This window comes from Clupea harengus, unplaced genomic scaffold (assembly GCF_900700415.2).
Source record: "Clupea harengus unplaced genomic scaffold, Ch_v2.0.2, whole genome shotgun sequence".
Classification (NCBI taxonomy): domain Eukaryota; kingdom Metazoa; phylum Chordata; class Actinopteri; order Clupeiformes; family Clupeidae; genus Clupea; species Clupea harengus.
Window position 1 is genome coordinate 75,414 of NW_024879694.1, and position 19,859 is coordinate 95,272.

The following is a 19,859-nucleotide window of genomic DNA, read 5'->3' on the forward strand; positions in this document are numbered from 1 at the left end:
TTCCGATTTTTTAAAGAGTGTCAAACATGGAGTGACTGATAGCTGTGATTGAGAGCAGGGGGGATAATGGAGGGGGAGGGGAGGGCTCTAGCCAGCCAACAGGCAAAGCAGTCAATGGCAGCAGATATGCAAATGAGATAGAATCCATACAGACACCTCAGGAATCCATACAGATGGGCTCAAAACAGTACAGAACCATTCCAGAAAGCAATTGGCAGCCGAGAAATTCAAACACTCTTAGATACCTTTCTGGAAACCACATATGCTCACACTAAAGAAGGTGTTTGATTTGGCAGTAAATAATATAAATAGCATTTTTGAAAAAGACAGCAGAGAAAGCACAACTAAAGAAGAAGAAAAAAATAAATCCTAAATTTAAAAAGGAGGACATTTGGTTCGACCTAGAGTGCCAAAACATGAGAAAAGAATTAAGAAATCTATCTAACCATAAACACAGAGACCCCAAACAATATGAACATACGCCTTCTTTACTGTGAAAGGCTCAAAAAATATAAACATACACTCAGATCCAAAAAAGCACAATATACCAAAAAGCACCTACAAGTAATAGAGCAGTCAATTAATTCAAATAACTTCTGGACCAACTGGAACAACCTGAAACAAAAGAGGCCAGAAGAATTGGCTATCCAAAATGGAGAAATATGGACAAACCATTTCCAAACACTATTTCAGAACATAAATTTGACCACAAATTTGGAGCAACACCACATACATCAAAAGCTCATACAATTAGAATATACTATTAAGGACAATCAAAATCCCATAGACCTCTCCATTACTGAAATGGAGCTAAAAAACTAAATAAGAAAGATAAAAGATAAAAAATCACCAGGGTTAGACTGTGTTCTAACTGAGATGCTAAAATGCCTGAGCACAAAATTCCAAACTGGCATCTTAAAACTATTTAACTTAGTTCTGAGTGTAGGTTACTACCCTGACATCTGGAATCAAGGACTCATAACGCCAATTTTCAAATCTGGTGACAAATTCGACCCTAGTAATTACAGAGGAATTTGTGTGAACAGTAACCTGGGGAAGCTATTTTGTAGTATAATAAATTCTAGAGTCCTAAACTTCCTTACGGAGCACAATACCCTGAGCAAATGTCAAATTGGATTCTTACCAAATTACCGCACCTCTGATCATATTTTCACCCTACACACCCTAATTGAGAGACATGTGATTCAAAACAAAACTAAAATATATGCATGCTTTATTGATTTTAAACAAGCATTTGATTCTATTTGGCACACAGGTTTATTTTACAAAGTTTTAGAAAGTGGTGTAGGGGAAAAACCTATGACCTGATCAAATCTATGTATTCAAGAAGTGAGTGCGCAATAAAGATTGGAAGCAAAAGAACCAAATTCCTCTCCCAGGGGCGTGGGGTGAGACAAGGCTGCTGCTTAATCCCAACCCTATTTAACCTTTATATAAACGAATTGGCAAAAACCATAGAAAAATCAACAGCACCTGGTGTCACCCTACACGACTCGGAGACCAAACTCCTGCTCTATGCCGATGACCTGGTTCTGCTGTCACCCACTGAACAGGGATTACAGCAAAATCTGGATCTGCTAGAGCAGTACTGCCAGACCTGGGCCCTGGCAGTAAACCTAAACAAAACTAAAATAATGATATTCGAAAAAAGATCCAGATCTCAGGTACAAAAACACAATTTTACAATAGGGCCACACTCAATTGAACACACAAATAACTACAGATATTTAGGCTTAATAATAAATTCAAATGGAAAGTTCAATCTTGCAGTGAATGATTTGAGAGAAAAGCACGCAGGGCTTTCTATGCCATAAAACGACAAATCCCTGTAGAAATTCCAATCCGAATCTGGCTCAAACTATTCGAATCAGTAATTGAGCCAATTGCCCTTTATGGCAGTGAGGTGTGGGGTCCACTTACAAATCAGGAATTCAACAAATGGGAAAAACATCCAATTGAGACCTTGCATGCAGAGTTCTGCAAAAGCATTTTAAAAGTCCACAGATGTGCCATACACAATGCATGCAGGGCAGAATTAGGCCAATATCCATTGATTACAAAAATACAGAAAAGGGCAATCAAATTCTGGAAAGCACTTAAAAAGCAGTGACCCCCACTCCCATCATTATAAAGCCCTGCAATACCAAGAGTTGAGCAAAGATACATGTCCCCTCACTCAGCTGGTCCTGAGCCTGAGCTCTCCAGATCCCCACACACACACTAACACCCTACTAACACCTCAGGACCAGTACAGAAAGGCACCTGAAATTAGGATAAACCAAATTGGAAAAACAATTAAGCAAAATTACATAAGCCATTGGAAAACACAAACAAAAACACAAAGTAAGATGCAATTATATTTGGCCCTAAACAGAAATTATGATTTAGCACCCTATTTGACCCTGATCACAGACAAAAATCTGAGAACCACGTTGACAAAGTACAGACTCAGTGAACACAGCCTGGCCATAGAGGTGGGTAGGCACAGACAAACCTGGCTGCCCAAGGAAAACAGACTGTGCCCCCATTGCGAACAAGGAACAGTAGAGACAGAGCTGCACTTCCTGACACAGTGCACAAAATACGAGGACATAAGACTAAATTATTTTAAAAAGATTAGTGAGGCCCTCCCTGAGTTCCTGCTTGCGAGCAGTGAGGAGAGGCTTTCATACCTCACCGGAGAAATAGAGGAATGCCTTGTCCTTGCTGCACAATATGTATCTTCCTGCCATAAACGGAGGGAGAGCCCATAAAATAATTAAATTCATGTATGTTCATGTCTGTTGTTGTTGTTGTTGTTGTTAATCCCCTGATAATTATTATGTATTTGTATTATTGTTCCCACTTCTCCCTTTACCCTTCTGATGTACCCTGTGTAAAGATATATGTATTGTTTATGTAATCGCTTTTATGTATCAAACCCAAATGCTTTGGCAATACTGTACATCGTTATGGTCATGCCAATAAAGCTTTTGAATTTGAATTTGAATTTGAATTTGAATTTGGATAGACAAATGCTTTTCGCTAGAGTAGCGGAAGTAGTAAATGGAACAATTTCAACCTCCCTTGTTTCATTTTGTTTCATTTTGCTACTTCCGGTGCTACATCCGGTGTTTCAATTCTGTAACTCAGTTCCATTCTACATATCTGCTGTGGTTGAGAGTGAGAGAAAAGGGAGGGGGTGGCTCTGTGCATGGATGGTGCACGTTCTACTCGGTTTCCAAGCCTGCGCTGATGTGGCGATTTTGAACCTCGAAACCCCAGAAAAATTGTGTTGCTTTTGAGGGGAGACCCAATTGGAAAAGTATGTGAAAAATCAGCTCTGCAGAACGCGTCTATCTATGTTTCCTGAATGTTTGTGGTTAAAACGGAACGCCACACCTGTAGAAAGACAGATATGAGACCAATAGCGGGAATCTCTGTTGTTTCCGGCACACAGGCACATGGCTACTTTAAAATTCAAAACAAAGGCAGGCACCCGGCTAGACAAAACACGCTGTGAATCGGGAAAGAAAGAACAAGGAAGTCATACTTTTTGGGGAACCCAACAACCTTTTATTAATTTAAAACACACAAATGAACTAAAACGAATGTAATAAATAAATGAAAATGAAAAATAAAAGTATACATACATACAAAAAACTTGTCTTCCTATTTCTTCCTTCTTTCAGCCAGCCACAGCTCCACAGTTATGCCACCAAACTGGCTGTGGCCATAGTCCTTCTGCTGTTGCTGGCCACACAGCTGGCAGATACGGGGCTTGTTGGGCTTCCTCTCCGTTTTCGCTCCCCCCCCCCCCCCCCCATCTCCTTTATTCTCTCCACCTTGAAGCCGGTTCCAGGCCGTGGTTCGGGGAACCTTTGCGGCGGCGGAACCTCTGGTCCTTGCCGGTCCAGCAGCCACTGCTGAACCGTTCCCGCCCTCCAGGGCCTTCTTCCAGGGGGCAGAAGAATTGCCCCCTGAAAAAGCCGTGTCCACCCTGGAGGGTTCGGGCTCCGTCGCAGATGAAGCAGGCTCCCCAGGCCTGTTCTGGCTGCCCCCTTCAGCCTGCTCAAGATGGAGGGCCTCCCTGTCCCTCTCCTATGCCTTCCGCCGCCGGTAGAGGGTCACCCTGCTCGGCAGACTGGCGGACGAGCAGGGAGGCGATGGAGGCAAGGGTGATGAGGAGGGAAGCTCCTGCTGCTCCCGCTCCTGCTGCTGCTGCTGCTCCTGCTGCTTCCGCTCATGCTGCTCCCGCTCATGCTGCTCCTGCTGCTCCTGCTGCTTCCGCTCATGCTGCTCCTGCTCCTGCAGCCACTGCTCAGCCGTACGCCCTCCAGGGTTGTCTTCAAGGGCGCAGAAAAACTGGCCCTTGAAGAGTGCATGGCGGCCCTGGAGGGTTCCGGCCTCACCGCAGATGTAGCAGGTGGTGGGGGTGCTGCTCTCGTCCTGGGAGCCTACATACTCAAATACAGAAATGTTTTAGTCTTCTAGACATAAAGACCAATCTAGTACAGTCTGCACATATTGCATTTGTTACATACATTCTGCTAGAGGCTCACTTGGTTCAGCAGCTTCCATTCTTGGACCTCTCTTTTTACCTTTTTTTTTTACTTTCTTTTACACAACTTTAAGAGTCAATTTGTTTTCAAAAAATAAAAAGTATTTATTAAAAGATATTTACATATATATATATACACAGACACACACACACACATTATAACTATTTACACTAACTATTTACAAAACTAAGGGGGAGGAGGGGGGGTTGAGCCGTCCGCGGGCAGGCGGAGTTGGAGTGGCTGGTCTGGCTGCTCGGGCCGCTGCAGCGGAGTCCGCGGGGCAGACAGGGGCTCTGCTGGTGGGCCCCGGTATCGCCATGGTGATGGTGTCCCTCATCATCGCCTTCGATCTTTGATCGTGCCTGATAAAAAAATAAATGCACATTAGATATCGTGACAACACACATATCCTGCCAACTATATGAAACAGACGTGAGAAACAGGATCAGGTCTTACCATTGCATAAGGGTCCGCTGATTTATTTCAAAAAGCTGGATGTGGTGTGCTCGCCATGAGGACAGGGCTGTTCAGGACATTGTCCCTGATGAGCTTGTAGTCCTGCATGACGGCACCCCAGCGATTGACGCGGACCCCGGCGATCGTAGTCCCCTCGTGGTGCTTGCGGCACAGCTCCAGCAGGATGCCTCCACTAGCCTGCTGGCCTTGGGAGACTGTGCCGCTCCCGCCCATGGCCCAGGACGGCACTGTACACAGAGCGAGAGAGAGAGAGACACACACACGTTAGGGCGGGTCGGGTGACAGAGCGAGAACCCAAAAAAAACATGGAAATGTCATGCTTACCCGCTTCACACTGTCCACTCCTGGTATGTGAGGGTGCCGGTGGCTCGTCTTGAAGCGGCCTTGGACGAGCCGGTCCTGGTGGCGGGGGGGGGAAGGTCACCGCTGCCTTGTCCCGATCCGACAGTTTCTGCCAGAGAGCTATGATGTCTCTGGCCTGCCGGTGGGGTACGAAGGCGCGGTCACGCAAGTCCACGAGGGCGTGGGCCAGGGGCACGAACGAGCTGGTAACCGCCGTGACCGTCTGGCCCGACTATGTCTGCAAGAAGCACAGAGACAGCTCATGAAGCCACACCACACTGTGACCCTAACAGGGGAAATGAAAACGGGCATTCCTCTACTCACGTCATCCCCCGCCTCAGCCGGAGGTGCGTGGGTTGGTCCCGACTGGGTTGTAGAGGCCTCTGTGACGGCGGCGGTGGCGGGCGCACCGCGGGGCTCTGGTGGTCGGAGGAGGAGAGCGTGGTGGTGTGAGAGGAGACGAATCTCCTCTGGCTCCTCCTCCTCCTCCTCAAAGCCCTCGTCGCCGTCGTCCCAGTCCTCCTCGGCCTCTCCAGTCCCATCCGGAGTGTCGGGATCCCAATCCTGCTGCAGCACAGCGCCCGTCTGGGAGAACAGGTACTCTACCCCGATGAGCTCCCCTGCACAACACACACGCACAGAGATGTTACAGCTGATTGACATGACAAGACTGCACAAGGCGGCAGCGAAGTCATGTTGCTGAGCTCAGACAACTTACCCGTGTACTCCGTGGGCTTGGTGTAATCTTCAACCAGCGTGCGCCCCAGGAACTCCTGGGTCAGCTGGTTGAAGCTGTGCTGCAGCTGGGCACTGAAGCAACGCTGCGCTGCGGCGCTGTCGCACCCGGCACCCGAAGCTTGCGGAGCACAGAAAGGTACTCGATCGACCGCGCCATCCACTCCCTGGTGTGCTGCTCCACCAGGAAGGAACGAAGGCGAGACGCACTGTTGCCCAAAGTGCGCTCCTTTATAATCCCAATCACCACCCTGTCGCAGGACAACCTGGGTAGAGAGAAGGAATCAGCGGTTACAAGAGAGAAAACATAATTTGCTGCATTGCTGTTTCAAAACATCTCAAAATATCTTACTTGTACGTGAGAACAGCTGGAAACTGCTCACGGTGCGCTATGTCCAGCTGATCTAAGATGCCCTGCGACCAGCTCACCACCTTAAATGAAATTAAATTTAAACCTTGCCTTACCTGAGCTTGTTGACCTTACATGAATGACAGCATGCAACCTACACAAAATACTATGATAGTATGTTTTAACGCATCTTAACGCAGCCTTTGAAACCTAACTTACTAAATTAAACCTGAGTTTGCTAATACATTTACACAGTTTGCTAATACAATACACGTACAAAATACATTCTGTTAGTGTATTGTATCGTTTTCCTTCATACATAGCACAGAATTTAACGAACAAACGATTTCAATATATCATTTACGATTAATAGCTCTAATCCAACGTGTCTAAGAAATTCGCTAACGGTTCAGTTTGTTTATACATTTACATTTTACTAATACCATACACTAACAGAATATATTTAGCAAAGATGAAACTTTATTTTCCCCTTCATAATACAGAATTTAACGAACAAACTATTTCGATGTACCTTTCCCGATTAATTACCTTTAATCCAACCTGTCTATGAAATTCTCTCGTCAAACCCTTGAGTTTGCTCATACATTTACACAGTTCGCTAATACAATACCCTTACACAATACATTTGGCATAGATTAAACTTTTTCGTTCAGAATTTAACGAACGACTTCAGCCGGGGGGAAAAGGTGGGGGCTGCTCTAGCCAATCACAGCAGAGATGAATGTTCCGCTGGACAGGAAGTTCACAGATGAGACAGATGAGAATAGAATAGAATAGACTTTATTTGTCATTGTGCATTGGATACACAACGAAATTTGTTTGTGCAACCACTAAAAAAAGTGCAGTTGTGCTAGGTGGAGGGTATGAGGGTTGTGTGATTGTTTAGTTCTGTGATGGCCCTGGGGATGAAGCTGTTCTGCAGTCTGGAGGTGCGGGCTGTAGTGGCCCGGTAGCGCCTGCCAGAGGGAAGCAGGGTGAAGAGAAGGAGACAGAGGTATAGAGATGCTCTAGCCAATCACAGCAGAGATGAATGTTTATTTATTCTCAACACAGTGTCGACTCTCATTATTGAAACCAATACGTTTGTGGTTAAAATGGAACGTCACACCTGTTGATGGGACAGAGATGAGACCAATAGCGGAATCTCTGTTGTTTCCGGCACACAGGCACATGGCTACTTTAAAATTGAAAACAAAGGCAGGCACCCGGCTAGACAAACACGCTGTGAATCGGGAAAGAAAGAACAAGGAAGTCATACTTTTTGGGAAAAACCAACAACATTAAAATAATTAAAACACACCAATTAACCAAAACAAATGTAATAAAATAAATGAAAATAAAAAAATAAAAGTATACATCAAAAAAACATGTTTATGTCCTCCTCTTTTCAGCCAGCCACAGCTCCACAGTTATGCCACTGTGAAGAGCACAAAAGTGCTCTCCACCAAACTGGCTGTGGCCATAGTCCTTTTGCTGTGGCTGGCCACACAGCTGGCAGACACAGGGCTTGACCCCCCCCCCCCTATCTCCTTAACTCTCTCCACCTTGAGCCGGTTCCAGGCTGTGGTTCGGGGAACCTTTGGCGGTGGCGGAACCTCTGGTCCTTGCTGGTCCAACAGCCACTGCTGAACCGTCCGCCCTCCAGGGCTGAAAAAAGCGTGGCCACCCTGGAGGGTTCGGGCTCTGCCGCAGATGAAGCAGGCTCCCCCAGGCCTGTTCAGGGCTGCCTCCTTCAGCCTGCTCAAGATGGAGGGGTCTCCCTGTCCCTCTCCTCTGCCTTCCGCCGCCGGTAGAGGGTCACCCTGTGCGGCCAGACTGGTGGACGAGCAGGAGGCGATGGAGGCAAGGGTGGTGTTCTTAAGGGTAGATGTTATTGTTGTTGTTTTATTCCTTGTTGTTTTCAGGCACTCAGTGGCTCAGCAACTGAAATAAAAGGGATTTGTTGGATATATTACGTCTGTATTATAAGGTAACCTTTAGGTTTTAACTGTTTTGTTTAAGGTTTTATATGTAACCTATTCTTAATGACATACTCAAATTTTTTCATCTTATATGGTCATGTGAAGGAGACATGAACTCACTGAAATCAGTCAGTATGCAAGCTAGTTTGCTTTTCTTAGTGCCAACTCTGCTATTGCTGTTGTTAGCAAAGCAAGGCTGGTTTTCAGTGGATTAGCTCACCAGTTATAGACAAAACTCCATAAAAGTAGGTGGTATAAGTCCACCAACACCATGTGTTTGATACCCAGGGAGTACACATCCTGTCAGGGGAAAATTATATATCTGCACGACACTGCAAGGTGCTTTGGATAAAAGTGTCTGATAATTGTAAATATTTCCTAAATAATGAAAACATTTAAAAATAATTCCCTTAATACTACACAAAAAATAATGCTCCTCCTTTAACTTAACACTTAAACTCACATTACTGGGTTTGAATGTCGGTTTTATACTGTATGTTAAATCTGATGTAGTGTGATGTAATTTCCTCCTGTAGTCTCTGCCCTCCCCCAGTGAGACTGAAATGGAGACAGACAGTCAGGTGATTCTCCACAGCCTCCTGCACACACCCGACAACTGTAGCAGATCAGTGGTAGATAAAGGAGTTAGTCTGAGCTGGGTGGATGAGGGAGGGAAAAACCTGCAGAACAATAACAATCTCCAGATCAGAACCACACCTCCCTGCTCCATCACACTGACTGAGGAGCTCAGAGGTCCAAACCCTGTTCATACTTGGACATGCTAGCTGACTGCAAGGAGGCAGGTTCAGACTTCTGTCTACCACACCATCACAGTGAAAGGTTAGAGATGATAAGATGAGTTTGATATTAAATTACTGCTGTTTGCATGATAAACTGAACCTGATTTTTTAAGTTGTCTTAAAGTAACACTATGCAACAATTTGACACTTTTTGAGGTATGGTTTTATAGACAACTAGTTTTGGTACCATCCTCAAATTCATTTTGATAGCATATGGTCATGTGAAGGACTGATCAACACCTGTGTCTTTCCCACTAGCCATCCAGGATATGCACTATGTAGTTTTGTGTTTCCTGGCTGGAACACCTTGCAAAAATGAAGAAAGCTTTCACAGCATGACATTGCCAGCTATACTACCAAATGGCAATCTTCTATCAGTGTCAACTGGGCTGTTGGTGGTTTTTGCAAGGTTTTTGCATGCCTTTTAGGTAGTTAGCCTGCTAGTTTTAGAACAGAACTCCTTATTGCTGCTTTAAGTAGCCGATGTTCTCTGCATAACTACTGCTCAGTTTTCATGAAGTGAATTTGTGTCTGTTTATACCAGGCTACTTATGCTCATCATCCTAAAGACACCCGGTGTTTAAAGCATGATCTTCTTCCATGTGAAATTGTCTTGTAGTTTTTTGACTGTCTTGCATTGAATGCCACTGCTTTGCATTTTGCATTGAGTTGTGTAGTACACCCTACAACGGTTATTCAGATTCACACTGTTTCATCAATAGGAGTGAATCTAATTATGTTGATGAGTTACATTTGTACATTGTTTACTCAAACAGGTGTTCAACCCACAACTTCCTCTACCTTTGTATTGAAATCCTCTCCCAGAATGAATCCTTTCACCACTGCTTCCTCAAACTCAGGCCCATCAGGTACAGCATGAAGACCATGATCCCCTCAGTCTCTAAAAATGATGCTACAATTGCTACTGCTTCAAATTATGCAATGTGCTACTCAGTTGTAAAAGTAATTATTTTATTGAGCTGTGTTTGATCCAAAATACCTCAAGGCTACACTCACAAGAAGAGTCATAAGCTTAGTGGACACTAACTGGCATGGTGTCTCTTGACAGAATAGGTCTCTGTGCTGACATATTTATCACAGTCTTATGACAGATGGTTTAAGTAAATTGTTTAATACAGGTGATATCTTTTTTTATCCAGCAACAAAGTCCTCTCTCCACCGACTGACTCAGAAACAGGTAGAGCAGGAAGACCATGACATCCTCAGTTTAAATAATGATGCTACTGTTCATCAAACTTTGTGTTTATTGTTTACTGTGCTACACACTTCTCTGTTCACAGTATACCTGCACATTCATTCAACACACACTTCAATCCAAAGTGATTTACTGTAAACACTTTTGGAATTGTCTTCAGTTATTTACATGTTATGCCATCTTAGCAGTAAATCAGGAATCTGAGCTCCGGACAAGTGTAGCACCTCTTGTTGAGCTGCTTGATGCAATTTCAATGTGAAAGTCCCCTTTAGGGATTGAATGTATTTTTGGTCTCAAACATTCAAAGTATGAACATAACTAAAGCTCTTTCTCCTTCCCTCCCTCCTTCTCCCCATCACTCACTCTCCCTCCTCCTTCTCCCTATCACTCTCTCTCCCTCCCTCCTCCCCATCACTTTATCTCTCTCCCTCCCTCCTTCTCCCCATCACTCTCTCTCCCTCCCTCCCTTCTTCTCCCCATCTCTCTCTCTCTCTCTCTCTCTCTGAATCTCTATCCCTCCCTGTGTTCTATCCTTTCCTTCCCTCAGTTTCCTCAGATGTTCCTCTGGTTGCTGTAGTTGTTGTCTCTGTCAGTCTGTTGGCTGCTGCATTGATGATAATTGTGATGATATGCAAGAAAAGGACAAGTGAGTGTGTAACATGCAACACTATGAACAACTAGCACCTTTATGGTGACAATAACTTTATGGTGACAATACTATAGTTCCAAATTCATCATTTAATCTTGTTCATATTTCAGATGCTGGAGGAGAGCCAAGAGACAAATCAGTAAGTAAAATGTATTTTCACAGAAGCTGTCGTTCTACAGGGTTTTATATATTTCACATTTATATACGACACTGGTTTTACATATCACATAATTATATCAAATTATATCATATTGTAGAGAGAAGTAAACTCTATGTGAAATCACATAGAGATAATCTGACACATTGTTTTTCACAGACTCAAAGCAGGAGCAGTGCCATAGTCACGCAGTCTGTTCAGCCACCAAACTCCTCAGCTAATGTAAGGATATATTCTCATGATATACGTCCATCTGAGGCCAAGAACTGATGTAGGAGTAACATCTGGATAACTTTTAGTCGTAATCATGGTAGTAGAACAGAGGAATAGTCTGAACACTGGTTTACTATTCTTCACTATTTCCCACCTTTACTCCAAACTAATAAAAACGAGTCTCTCTTCTATACAGATGGAGGAAGGAGCTGACCTGCACTATGCAGCCTTTCAGCACCTCAACCCAACCCAAGCTGGGCCTTCTGCAGTGAGTCACTGGTCATCATGTTTGGTCATCTTCTTGTTTATGCTCCTCAGTGTGGGATGATACCTTTGTTTGTTTGTTTGTTTGTTTGTTTCCAGAAGCAGTCTGAGGACACCGTGACCTACAGCACCCTCATGCAGTTATCTGGTGGTCAAGACCAGAACAGCAGCAGACCTGCTGGCAGACCAGCGGACCCCAATACTATGTATGCTACTGTTCAGAAGAATAACAAGATACAGAATTAACAGTCGTATGAATACGCATACACGTACACAAACACACACAGACACGCAAACACACATACTTAAACACACACAAACAGACACACACAGACATACACACACACATGTATGCAGTCATAAAAGCACCCAGTGAGACTGTATGCTTATTCTACAGTTGCTTGTGGTTGCATGTAGTTGTATGAAAGCTCTCTCACAGCTCTTGCTCTGGTTAGCACTCCTGACCCTTTTAGACTGGGAGTGTGAAATGTGTGCCTATTTTTCTTCCACAAACACACACACACACATCAGCCACATGTACCCAAAGTGTCACTGATAAGGCTTGCTCCTTATAGATGCTCATCAATGACAGAAAACAGACAGTACATACCAGATAACTGTCAAACAGTGTAGTATTATTTAGGAGACATCATAACATATCAGAAAGGTATTGTGAGCAACATGTGTCTGTTAAGTTCCTGTGAGTTTTACTTTGCTTATTTGTAGCTCCTAGTGTAAGTTCTGAGTTTTTAGTTATCTATTGTTTCATATACTTTTTGTAGATCAACCGTAACATAAACACTCACATATACAGTATATATATACATATATATATATAAATGTTTGGTTTTAGAGTGTTTAAATCAAATTTGCCATGGTACATGTATTTTGCTCCGCTTTAAACAATTTTGGAATAAAGCCATTTCTTAAGGAACTATATTATTCTTTGTGTCATATTCTCATAATTCTTATAATGTCATGCATTGACTGTCTTGCTTAGTGTCAAGCACAGTTAACCTGGACTCTATTATGTGTCCTTTTTTCACTTAAGAATATAGGTCCTTGTTTTCCGTAAAAAAGGTGTTGTTGTTTCAATGGTTGATTTTATATATATATATATATATATATATATATTTTAACCATCAAAACAACAACAAAGGCATACAGCTGGATACCCTTATAGACATAGCAGATTACAACATAAGTGGCAGACGAATGGTGACACAATGCGCCTCACAGAAGGAAAAATGTGTGTGTGTGGGGGGGTTACAAACACGTAAAGATTAATTTATAAAAGTGGTTAGATTATAGTGTTTTCTGATATATTTACAGCACTGTGTGTGTTTAGGTAGTCTGAAAGATTAGAATGTGGGTAGGCTTAAATTCTCAATTAACAACCACTTCCCTAAAACTGATAGGCCTATTAAATATTTTAATTCATGGGTTTCCCCTTGCTGACCTTATTTTTGTTGATAGCAGTATGCTTTTCCATCAGTTAAAATGATAAGTCAGTAGGTCAAGTAGTATTTGCCCTTTTACAGTTTGTAGTCTAATTTATACATTCTCTTAACCATTTAGATTGAAGAATGGCTCATGTTAAACTCTGAATCATGATAGCTGAAAATGACTTCAGGAAACTGGATCTCTTAAGGATGCCAGAGGATGTTGAGGACCTTCATCAGACGTAGACTTTAAGGACTTTGTGAATTTGACATCTATAAATGATGTTAAAGACAGAAGCACTATCAAGTTAGTTACTTGATGTGAAAGACAGAAGCACTATCAAGTTTGTGTACTTGATGTGAAAGACAGAAGCACTATCAAGTTCGTGTACTTGATGTGAAAGACAGAAGCACTATCAAGTTAGTGTACTTGCCAAGTTGTCTGAATTCTTCATCTTCAGAGTGAGGAGGATCCTCAGTGGAAGGCCCATGTTCTCCTTGCATTGCACCCACCTCATTCTCTCCTGGAGGAGCATCAGTGTAATCCTACCAAGAACTGAATCCTTAATCTGAAGCATTTAGACTAGAGCACATCTATGGCCACGATAATTTCCTATTCCTCGTTTACCGTATGATGTTGAAGTACAACTACAGCGTGGAAATCTGGCCTTCTTTGAAACAGGCATGGTTTTAAAGGTGTCAGAGCAAAGATGTTGAAAACTTTCTCATACAGAAAAAAAATGATCATACAGGAAGATTCAGTGGTTCAGTGATTCAGTGGTTCAGATTCAGTGGTTGCTAAAACACTGAAAAACTTTTATAGATGCACCATTGAGAGCATCCTCTCAGGCTGCATCACTGCCTGGTATGGTAGCTGCTCCGCTGCCGATCGCAAGGCCCTGCAGAGGGTGGTGAAGACAGCGGAGCGTATCATCGGCGGCCATCTCCCTTCCGTGCAGGGCATCTACAACAGTAGATGCCTGAGAAAAGCACGGAACATTGTCAAGGACCACAGCCACCCAGGCTATGGTCTATTCACACTGCTGCCGTCTGGTAGACGCTACCGGACTACCAGACTCACAAACACCCTGGAAACTGCCCTTCTTGTATTTCAAACTGTTGTTACTTGTTATCTGGTATATGTTATTTTGGTATATGTTATTTGTGTTACCTGTTGTATGCCGTCTACTGCGTAGATGTTGGCTGCCAAGTCGTAAGAATTTAGCTGCGCTGAAGAAATTTGGTGTATGCGATAATAAACACTTTGACTTTGACTTTCTGGAGACAACAGCTACGCCCTTAAACTCTGCGAGCAAGGTTTACAACCATATACATTTACATGCTGTTGTAGTTATGCCTGAGCTGTCTTATTTGCATATATGCTCTGATTGGCTGCCTTACAGGTTAGAGCACACACACACCCCTCCCCCCTCTATTTCCTTCGGCTGAAGTGAGGAGTTTCAATCAGTGTTAACGAATTTCTTAGACACAGCGCATCTGACTTTTTGATCGGAAAAGGTAGGTTGAAATGATTTCAAAGTCAAAGTCAAAGTAGCTTTATTGTCAATTACTTTGCATGTTAAGACATACAAAGGAATCGAAAAAACGTTTCCCACTCTCCCACGTGAAACATATAAAGTGCACACGCACAACAACAGATAGGACAAGACATGTCCTACATATAGATATAGTTATAAACATACAGATACATGTACAGCAGCATAAGTTTACTTTAAAGTGAGGTTATGGTAGTGCAAAAAAAGGCAGCAAAAAGACATCCTGTGAGATGTATTTGTTACATTGGCAGTGCAAGTATAACAGTAAGTGGTTATGGTAAACATAAGTGATTAAAGTGCAAGAGACAGTTTTGTTGCAGAGTCCTGAGTGATTTTTTTTTAGGGGGGGGGGGGGGATTTCAGCCTCCTGTCAGACTGACGGATATGGGTGAGGGGAGAGAATTTAGCTTCCTGACAGCTTGGTGTATGAAGCTATTTCTGAGTCTGGTGGTGCGGCAACGGAGGCTCCTATACCTTCTTCCAGAGGGTAGGAGGCTGAACAGACTGTGTGCGGGGTGGCTGGTGTCACTCGCAATCGAGGTAGCTTTCCGGGTGAGGTGGGTGGTGTATATGTCTTGCAGGGAAGGGAGTGGGAGTGGGGCACCAATGATCTTACCAGCTGTGTTCACTATGCGTTGCAGTGCTTTCCTGCTGTGTTCAGTACAGCTACTGCCCCACACAGTGATGCAGCTGGACAGGATGCTTTCAATGGTGCCCCGGTAGAATGCGTTCAGGATGGGTATGGGAGCTTTCACTCGCTTGAGCTTGCGGAGGAAGTAGAGGCGCCGCTGGGCTTTCTTCGCCAGTGCAGAGTTGGTGGCCCAGGAGAGGTCCTCACTGATGTGCACCCCCAGGAATTTGGTGCTGCTCACTCGCTCCACAGCAGCACCATCGATGGTCAGTGGTGGGTGTTCAGTGTGGCTTTTCCTGAAGTCAACCACAATCTCCTTTGTTTTGCTGACATTCAGCAGGAGGTTGTTGGCTCTGCACCACGTGGTCAAAAGGTTGACCTCCTTCCTGTAGTGCAGTGGTTCTCAAAGTGGGGGGCGCGAACACTCTCCAGGGGGGGGCGCGATGTCACAGACGGGAAAAAAAAAAAAAACGACCGCTGACCTGTCACTGGTTAGTGAAAGCTCCCTCAGTGGCGAAATGCAAGGGGCTGGACTGACCTGATCCACCAATCAAAACGGAGTCTTATCATTTGAACGCGAGTTGCACCCAAGCTTCCGAGTATAAAAAAAAAAAACCGCAGGCGCTCACCCTGAGACAACACTCTGCAGTTTGTTCAATTTCTCTTGTTTCCTCTATCATTCAGATATTCATTGCTTTATAAACAGTCTTTTTAAAGACTCATTCCTTCCTTAGTAATACCTTACTGCACTTGCAGTAGGTCTATTCGTAGCCTATTCTAAGGAGTAATTTGCTCCACAGTCTTTTGAAAAAGCTCGAAGCTAGCTACCTTCTTCCAACTGCAGCTAGCCCTTTTCTCCTTAACATCTACCTTTACATTTTTTGATCATCCACCGTGTTGCAACAAATAAAACACCAGCACTTGAATACTATTTTGTGCTGTCCCTGTCTACATTGTGTACAGTTCGTTTTGTTAGGAATCATTGCCTAGCACAGCCTTATCCATTATTCGTGTGCAAGTTGTTCACAACCACACATACAAGAACACGACGTTGAAATTAGAACTTTATTACCTTCACATACATTGTATCAGCAAACAAACACAACTATGGACACGTTTCTGATTCGTAAAAGTCAGAAAGAGAAGCCTGTGGACTTCTTTAAACATAAACGTGATGGCCTCCAGCAACAACGAACCACCATCTCCAAGCAGTGTCTGGAGGCATCTTATGTAGTTGCTCATAGAATTGCTAAGCTTGGCAAACCCCATACAATTGCCGAAACACTGATTTTGCCGGCCGCGCAAGACGTGTAGAATAATGACAGGAGCTAAACTCAGCTCAATACCTATGTCAATATCTCGCTGAATATCAGAAATCAGTTTGGGTCCTACAAAGAGGACTACCGTTCATTCGCCTGAGTTCGGGATCCATTTCTCTGCTCAGCAGACGAGCTGCCAATAGACATGAAAGAGCAGCTGAAGAGTGACAGTAGACTTAAGCATCTCGCCTCTTTCGTCATTCTGGGTAGCAATGATCAGCTTTGCGACATAGCCTTAAAAATGCTCCTCATTTTTGCGTCGACATATTTGTGCGAGGCAGGCTTTTCAAGACTGACTGCGCTCAAAACTAAATACCGCAACCGCACACAGATCGAGGATGACCTGAGGATATGTTGTTTGTCAAACATTGCCCCAAGATTTGAGGACCTTTGCAGTGCAAAGCAGGCTCATGTCTCACATTGACAGACCTGTAGTTTTTTTTTTTGTAAAGATCACAAGAGGCCCATAATAATAACAGTATCCTAATGAAAGCACTTATTATTATTATGATAATATGATAATAATAATTATAATACAATAATAATAATAATTGGTCGATAATCATTAATTATAATAATAACATAATGATGGGGATACTAATGAATAGCCTACTAATAGGCCTACTATTACTGATAATAATAATAACAATAATAATAATAATAAATAGTTATAATAATTGTCTGTTTGGGCCTAACAATAACAATAGCCTAACCTTGACATGTCAGGCCTATCAATAACAGTATGCTATCTACGGTATCTATCTATCTATATATGGTGGTGTAGTTGAGGGCGGTGGCGGCGGCGGCGCTGGGGATGGGGGGGCCCCAACTACCCCTAACCAGCTTTGGGGGGCCCAGCTTGCAAAAGTTTGAGAACCCCCTGGTTTAGATACATGATAATAAGATGTTTAATGTTTAGATACATGTAGTATATGATGATAAGATCTTTCATGTTTAGATACATGATGATAAGATGTTTAATATTTAGATACATGTAGTATATGATCATAAGATGTTTCATGTTTAGATACATGATTATAAGATGTTTATTGTTTAAATACATGTAGTATATGATGATAACATGTTTAATGTTATGATACATGTAGTATATGATGATGAGATGTTTCATGTTTAGATACATGATGATGAGATGTTTAATGTTTGTAGTATATGATGATAACATGTTTAATGTTTTGATACATGTAGTATATGATAAGATGTTTCATGTTTAGATACATGATGATAAGATGTTTAATGTTTAGATACATGTAGTATATGATGATAACATGTTTAATGTGATGATGATAACATGATTATAAGATGTTTAATGTTTAGATACATGTAGTATATGATAAGATGTTTCATGTTTAGATACATGAGTCAAGCTGCTGTTCCATCACATTTCAAGACCTTCATCATCATACCTGTGCCAAAGAAACCGGCTCCATCCTGCTTCAATGACTATCGCCCTGTGGCACTGACCCCCATCATAATGAAGTGCTTTGAACGGCTAGTCATGTCTCACATCAAGTCCATCCTCCCCCCCACCCTGGACCCCTTTCAGTTCGCATACCGAACGTTCCACAGAGGACGCAATCTGCTCTGCTCTCCACCCAGCCCTCACCCACCTGGAAAAAGCAGACTCACATGTGAGAATGCTTTTTGTGAAGTCCGTATGCGTTACACGCTGGTTTGCCCCTAGCTGACTACGTACTCCGGTAAGAGAGTAGCCACAACCTTCAGGTGTAGTAGGTTTATTGGTGTTTAACCTCCAGCGGGTTAACCGAGTGCATTTGGTGCTTGCAAGAGAATAATCATACATTAAAAGAAGTATTTGTACATGTTTGTGTGGTTTCTGTAGAATAAACAAAATACAGAATGTAACATAAATATACATAATATATACAATATACTACACTATTCAAAAGTTAGACTTGCAAGAATATTTCCAGATATAAACCCTGTGTGTGACCGATGCAAACAGGCCCCTGCGACCAACGGCCATATGTTATGGTCTTGCCCAAAACTTACGGAGTTCTGGGATTCCTATTTCAAAACAATTTCCCAAATATATAACTATCATATTCAGCCATCATCTGCAACTGCCATCTTTGGTATCACACTGTGTTCAGAAGAATCCAATCCACCAGCAAACCTACAACGGGTCATTGCTTTCTCCTCATTATTGGCTAAGCGTGCCATTCTTTTTAAATGGAAAGATCCAAAGCCTCCAACACATAGTCAATGGATAAGACCCATGATGCAAAACATAAAACTAGAAAAAATAAGATGTACACTGAATGGCTCAATGAAGAAATTTCATAAAACATGGGATCCTTTTATACAACATGTAAATATGTTACCTGGCCTAGAACTGTAAATATATATTGTATTATATCTTGTCACTGTAGTATATCTTGTCACTATTGATCTGCCCTACTCATATACCGAAATATAGGGTTATGAATATATGAAATATATATATGAGAAATATATAATAATAATAATAATAATAAATAGTATATAATAATATTATATGAAATATTATATATACATGATGATATTTGAATATAAATAATAATAACAATATATAATAATAATAATAATAATAATAATATATGAAATACTGGGATGCTGTTTTGTTTTGTCTTGTTTTTTTTTCTTTTTTTTGTGTTCTTGTTCCCTTAGGTATGTCTGTCATTTGTCATGTGAGGTGTCAATTGTTGTTGTAATATAATTTTATATCATATAACTTCTAAAATGTATTGTCTGTAAAGTGGTAAAAAATCACAATAAATAAAGTGTTTAAAAAAAAAAAAAAACATCTTATCATCATGTATCTAAACATTAAACATCTTATCATCATGTATCTAAACATTAAACATCTTATCATCATATACTACATTTATCTAAACATTAAACATCTTATCATCATGTATCTAAACATGAAACATAAAACATCTTATCATGTATCTAAACATTAAACATCTTATCATCATATACTACATGTATCTAAACATTAAACATCTTATAATCATGTATCTAAACATTAAATATGTTATCATCATATACTACATGTATCTAAACATTAAACATCTTATAATCATGTATCTAAACATTAAACATGTTATCATCATATACTACATGTATCTAAACATTAAACAT